The sequence below is a fragment of the Triticum aestivum genome, unplaced genomic scaffold, assembly GCF_018294505.1.
Source record: "Triticum aestivum cultivar Chinese Spring unplaced genomic scaffold, IWGSC CS RefSeq v2.1 scaffold155289, whole genome shotgun sequence".
NCBI classification, from domain to species: Eukaryota; Viridiplantae; Streptophyta; class Magnoliopsida; order Poales; family Poaceae; genus Triticum; species Triticum aestivum.
In genome coordinates, this window is record NW_025228287.1 from 7,731 (window position 1) to 14,701 (window position 6,971).

A 6,971-nucleotide genomic window follows, 5' to 3' on the forward strand; every position below is an offset into this window, starting at 1 on the left:
GGGATCGTGTGGAGGGGGTTAGGGTTTCGGTGCCCCCTGGAGGGGGTTATTGGCCTGGGGCTGGGTCGGTCTGGTGGCCTAGTTGCCAGTTGGGCCGGTGGGCCCAGTGGGGGGGGGGGGTTGGCCCTTTTTTTCTGTTTCCTCTTTTTAAAATAACAGAGATATAAAATGACTATTTAGGGTAACCAAAAGAGCTGAGAAAAATGTGGGACTTAGCCGATTAAATAATCTGCATTTTTAGGCAGTGCCACAAATATTTTGGAGGCTAGAGGAATCCATTTGCATTTTTCGCAAATAAGATAACACTTTAAAAAGCTAAAATTGCGTTGTAATAATTGCTACAGTCCATCTTAGCGCTTAGGTGATGTTGTTCTCCTTAACAATTAAATGTTATGGAATTTTGGCTAAATGATGGACTATTTTGTAGCAACTTTTGTGCAACTTCAAAATTCACTTGCAAATTGAATTTGATTCCAAAGTGGAATTTAAATTGAGATTTGAATCAAAGGTGATTTAGCACTGTTTGGAAAAATGATTAGCTTAATCACAGAGGGTTACTGTAGCATGACACTAGGGGTGTTACAAATCTCCTCCACTACAAGGAATCTCGTCCCGAGATTTAAGTCGGGAAGTAAAGAGTAACTTCGGGATAACTGACCCTTATAGGGTTAATTATTTGGTGAACAATTCAGGGAATGAGGAAGAAGTATCTCTCGAGTTGAAACTTAATAAAACATCGAGAGAATTTAAGTAGGCATGAGAATTTTCAAGCCGTAGGCAGAGGTTCGTTTCTTGAAACAGAGGGTGAGAGGGGCTCAGAGCAACGAAATAAATATCGCGTCTGACACCGGAATAGAATAAGTGAGGGAAGGTGGCATTTCAAATACATACGAAGCCAAGTGTAAAGTATACTTCAGAATCAAGGTTGTACATGAGAGTCAAGTTTCGATCCCGTGGAACTGTGGGTTATGGGCCCATCATGTGGGTTAAAAGGTAGGAAGGGTTCTGACATCTTGCACGGTCATGATAGCAAGGCATGTCAGAGGATAGACTGTCAGTTCTATTGCCAACAACGTTGGTACCAAGGGCGAGGGACTAAGAGAACTATTTTTCCTGCTCGTTGAACGAGGCGGACCAATAGGCAAAGTTCTCATCCATCGGTGGCTACCGGAAGGTCAACAACAATAGTAACAAGGTCTTGTAGACAGAGCTTGTACACCGAGGTGTTTACATGAGAAGGGGATTATCTCTGCTCAGACAAGTTAGATCACAAGAAAGGTTAATCAAAACAATGGAAAGGATAATGTGATTATCAGATTAAACAGACCAATGGAAAGGAAAGATGTTTATACCCAAGTATTAGAGTATAACTTTCCCAAGGAAAGGCAGAGCATGATAGGGCTCCAAGTATTAAACCATTTAGACAAAGGGGCAAGGAATTTATGAGGTTTACCCACGCAATGGTGTTTGGGATAATTGATCAAGAACAGTTAGCATTGCGCTCCCAATGTTCTTGTTGATGATCGGAGTACCACACACATGCTTCGGGATAGCATTGACATGGTCGTCAGGGAAAGGTCAGACTTCGGACACACAAAGGATCCATCAGAATAACTTATAAAATAAGTCATACAATTTCAGTAAGAAAAAGATGATTTTGTGGCCGGTGGGCTCAGGGACAATTCATCAAGGGGCAAGGATGGTATTTCTCAACATGAATTTGATTGATATCCTGGAACAGCTCAGAATGTTGGTGATGATCACGACACATTTGTCGAGAGATTTCATGAAGATGTTATCGAGTAGAAAAGGAAGGGTGAAGTGAAAGGCTATGAGAACCACGGATTCGACACAAGCTCTGATACCAACTTGTGACGCCCTCGATTCAATCGTACACTAATCATACACGCAAATGTGTACGATCAAGATCAAGGACTCACGGGAAGATATCACAACACAACTCTAGACACAAATTTAAAATAATACAAGCTTTATACTACAAGCCAGGGGCCTCGAGGGCTCGAATACATAAGCTCGAAGTCAAGCTTGTTGTTCGAGGTGAAATGATAAGATGAGGAAGATCGACGTAAGCTTAGTTCATCGTCGGAAGTTGCTCCGGGCATACGGACCAGGTAGCACAGTTAAAAGTTGACACGATAAAAATATAGCCAATCAGGCTAGGAATGATGTGATGGGGTATAAAGCTTCCCATTAACAAGTACTAGGTGTAATGCCAGAAGGTAAACCGGAGTAGAGGTTGGACGGGGGAAATGATTTGCAGAGGATAAGTAATTTTAACTTAGCCAGTAAATGGGATCAAGGAGGAAATATGGTCGGAACAATAATTGCAAGGGATCCAGTTTACGATACCGAAAGAATTATTCAAACGATTGAATATCCTTGCAAGAAGCTTTCATGATAAGTTCCACACCAGGTCCATGGGCATGAACACAAAGGTTCAAGGTCGACTCCCACTTCTTCAATGCATAACCTTTCATTCACTTCTCGCTTTCGATGGAGTTGTAGTGTTGGAATTTATCTGGGGAAACACCAGAAGAGTATGACCCGTAGAAGTTTCTGGGTTCACACAAGTTCAAAGGTAGAGAATGGTTGACCAAAGGAGAGGATACAATTTAACAATGGCATTATGTAACCGGGAAGAACCCACAATGTGATTACATACGATGGGCACTGTCGGATAATGATCCAACAAAGGATGTGGTGGTTCACAAGGGACCTGATGTGAGCATCGATACTCATCCAGAAGAAGAAACAATGCAAGGATACCAGACTATGGAAACAACTAACTAATTCGAAGCTCAAATGCAAAGGAATTATGATTTCCAAACCAAGGGATCAGAAGCAGACGCTCTGATTAAGGATGGATAAGTTGGATAGGCTTAGATAGACAATCAATCAAGGTTTGATTTGCCGAGAAACAGCTCATGTCCAGAGTGCAGTTTGAGCCAGAAGGATAACTAGTTACCAGTGAATAACTAATGAATGTGTGCATTCACGCACACGTTGAATCAATAGGAAAGGGATGACAATCTCAAAGGAGTTTAATGAATATTGTTTGACATATGGAATTAACCATAATGCAAGACGATAAGGAAGAACATGAGCAATAGGCAACTAAGGATTAAGGAAGATCGAATAGTATTCCAAAGAATTTGTGAAACACATGAACAACTGGGGATGAACGAATCCCCGGTTAAGTGAATTATCCGTAGTTCGAAAATAAGCTGCAAAGCAGAAGGCACAAAGGATTCTCGGAACAACGAAGAGTACTGGTGGTATCTTGTAATAATAGGAGCAACTAGGGATGAAGGTACAAGCGGCAAGGATGTTATTCAGGGGGATTATCGGTGGTCAGGAACTGCAGGCCAGTTGGCACAAGGTCTCGAGAAACATCGAGGAGTATCTGCAGAATCTTCTGGCAAAGCAAGCGATCATCGGTAATGTCGGGGCTCTCCGGGAGGAAGTGGGTACGAGAACCTAATGTCAGAGTTAGTAAAATGTTTAACCCGAATAGATGAGAGATCAGAGTTCCAGAGCATAGACGAGGAGTAAAAGATCCTAATACCACCCATCGGCAACGTGGGCCCGCAAGCCACACAACCAAGTTAGTAAAACAGTTTTGGATGACTAGACTCAACTTCGGCCAAGGAGTTGGAAGGGGGGCTACCTACAGGAAGTCAGCGCTGATACCAACTTGTGACGCCCTCGATTCAATCGTACACTAATCATACACGCAAATGTGTACGATCAAGATCAAGGACTCATGGGAAGATATCACAACACAACTCTAGACACAAATTTAAAATAATAGAAGCTTTATATTACAAGCCAGGGGCCTCGAGGGCTCAAATACATAAGCACGAATACACAAGAGTCGGCGGAAGCAACAATATCTGAGTACAGACATAAGTTAAACAAGTTTGCCTTAAGAAGCCTAGCACAAAAGCAACAACGATCGAAAAGGCAAGGCATCCTTCCTGGGAGCCTCCTAACTACTCCAAGTCGTCAGTGACCGTCACGTAGTAGTGGGAACCCTCGGGGTAGCAGTAGTCTTCAGTGGTGTCGTCTGGCTCCTGGGATCCTTCGTCTGGTCGCAACAATCGTGTATGGGGGAAAAGAGGTAGCAAAGAAACCGCGAGTACTCATCCAAAGTACTCGCAAGACTTACATCAGATCTAAACTAAGCATGCATCTGTGTCAAACGAAAGGGTTGTATCTGTGGACTAAACTGCAGAATGCCAGAATAGAGAGAAGGCCTAGTCCTATCGAAGACTAGCATCTTCTGGAAACCACCATCTTGCAGCAACAGGAGGGAGTAGAGTAGCATAAAGTAAAGTAGTAGAAGTGTTATCAACCTCTAGCCAGAGATCCTTTCTCGACTCCCTGCGAGAAAGCAATCCCAGAGCCATACTATCCATTTATCACCTCATATCCAAGTCTCATCTCAAGTATCCAGTTCTAGTTGTATCGGTCGGGATACAACTCCAAGTGTCCGTTACCGTAGGACAGGCTATCGATAGATGTTTTCTTCCCTGCAGGGGTGCACCAACTTACCCACCACGCTCGATTAACTCCAGTCGGACACACTTTCCTGAGTGATGCCCGGCCTCGGCCAAACAATACGCTGCAACCCGACCTAGGCTTAATAGAGAGGTCAGCACGCCGGACTAAACCTATGCCCCCAGGGGTCATGGGCCATCTCCCTGGGAACTCCTGCACGTTGCGTGGGCGGCCGGTGAGCAGACCTAGCTACCTCCTTCAAAAAGGTAGGTGCTTACTAGTCCAACCAGGCGCGCGCCGCTCAGTCCCTGACGTCTATTAAGCTTCGGCTGATGTATACGACGCAGAACGCCCATACAATGCCCACGTGATGGTTAGTACTATCAGGCCAGAGGCCCTTCGGATCAAATATCTAAATCGTAGTGGATTAGGAATGCGCGGTAACAAGCAGAGACTCACGAAAGATGTGACCCCGTTGCCCCATCTCGAGTACTTGCGGCAAGGGCTAAGAATGCCCGGCCACGCCTCGTAATTATCTCGCGGGCACCCTCCAGGTCAACCCGACTCCACATCACTCGTAGTTAAGCTCATGCGGGTACCACTCAGGGCCGACCCGTCTTTAGTAACAGGGTTCAGTGTAAAGTCATACTAACCATAGTAACCGTGTGTCTAACACCAAGGGGAAAACCCGAGGAATCACCCCCGGTGGATTCCACTCGAAGTAATCATCAAGGTGAACGTAAGAGGAACCACCCTCGAGGTTCACACTTGAGGGGTTGCACAACAGAGTCGTATCGCAAGTGGTTAAGGAGGAATCACCCTCGATGACCGCGACCGAATAGCTACACTACTGGGTTGACATCAGAAGTGCTGTAGAGGTCTCACCCTCGGCACTCGATAGTAACCCAGTAGTATCGAGCAACAAAGGGGAAAGTGATGTGCGGTGCCGGGGCCTGGTCTTCGATCCCGTTGATCGGGTCTTCAATGATGAAGCAGGGGCAATAAGAACAAGGTGGGGGTCACTGATGGATCACTAACCAACCTATACTAAGCAGTTTAGGATAAGCAGGTAGGGTACAATGAGCAGGTTACAAAAGCAGGTCATGCATCAGAATAGGAGCAAATAATAACAGTAGCAAAATCTAATGCAATCATGAGAGAATGGAATGGGTGATATCGGAATGGTCAAAGGGAGGGCTTGCCTGGAAGCTCCGCTGAAAGGGAAGAAGGGGTCGTCGTCTATGTAGCCGATCACAGGGACATCAGCAACGGTCTCGAGGTGTACCAGAGAGAAGAAGGGGAAGAAATAGTAAATAGAGAGCAAACAGATACATGACAACACTAGTAGAAAAAGGGTCAAATGTGAAGCACATTAGTGTCGGTTTGAATTTGAGCCGGCACTAATGTGACCATTAGTGCCGGTTCCAACGGCTAGGCGGGCGGGCATCATTAGGACCGGTTCATGGGCAACCTTTAGTACCGGTTTATGCCATGAAGCGGTACTAATGAGGCCAGTGCGGCTGTGGTCAGGCTGGGGCCCCCACGAAGACCTTTAGTACCGGTTCGTGGCAAGAACCGGTACTAGAGTTTCTTAGTAAGCTGATTTTTAGTCCCACCTCGCCAAGAGAGAGGTAGTATAAGCGGTTTATAAGCCGTGAGTGCAGAGACAATGACGAAGAGGCGCAATGCTCACCTGCACATTGATTAGCTTCAAGCCTTTCGGAATAGCATAGATTGCACTGAGCTATGTGAAGTGCAGTCTACACTATTCCGAAAGGCTTGAAGCAAATTAACCAGCATTGCACCTCTTTTTTATTTTTAACAACTTATTTGAACTCCGGACTTCTTGTGTTCAGTATGCAGCATTCAAAGCAACGTCATCAATTTCCAACATGTTCTGACATCATTTTTTGTTTTTCAGTCATTTACCGAATTGTTTAAAGAGCTAAATGACCGTGAAATTGAAAATCACTACAAAATGAACTGTGAAAATGTTGAAATTTAGCATGGTATTATCATTTCACCCGCATAGCATGTGCGAAAGAGTAGAGAGGGTCACGGCAAAAACTGGACGCACTTCGTGTATAAACTGGACAATCTCTTTCGGAGTATCAGGGTTTCGGACGAGAACTCATCTGTTACACGAGCACTTCAATGTTTTTTAAACTTATTTGAACTCCGGACTTCTTTTGTGTTCAGTATGCAGCATTCAGAGCGACGCCATCAATTTCCAACATGTTCTGACATCATTTGTTGTTTTTCAGTCATTTACCTAATTGTTTAGAGAGCTAAATGACCGTGAAATAGAAAATCACGACAAAATGAACTCTGAAAATGTAGAAACTTGGCATGGTATCATTATTTCACCCGCATAGCATGTGCGGAAGCGTAGAGAGGGTCACGGCAAAAACTAGATGCACTTCGTGTACAAACTGGACAATCTCTTTCCG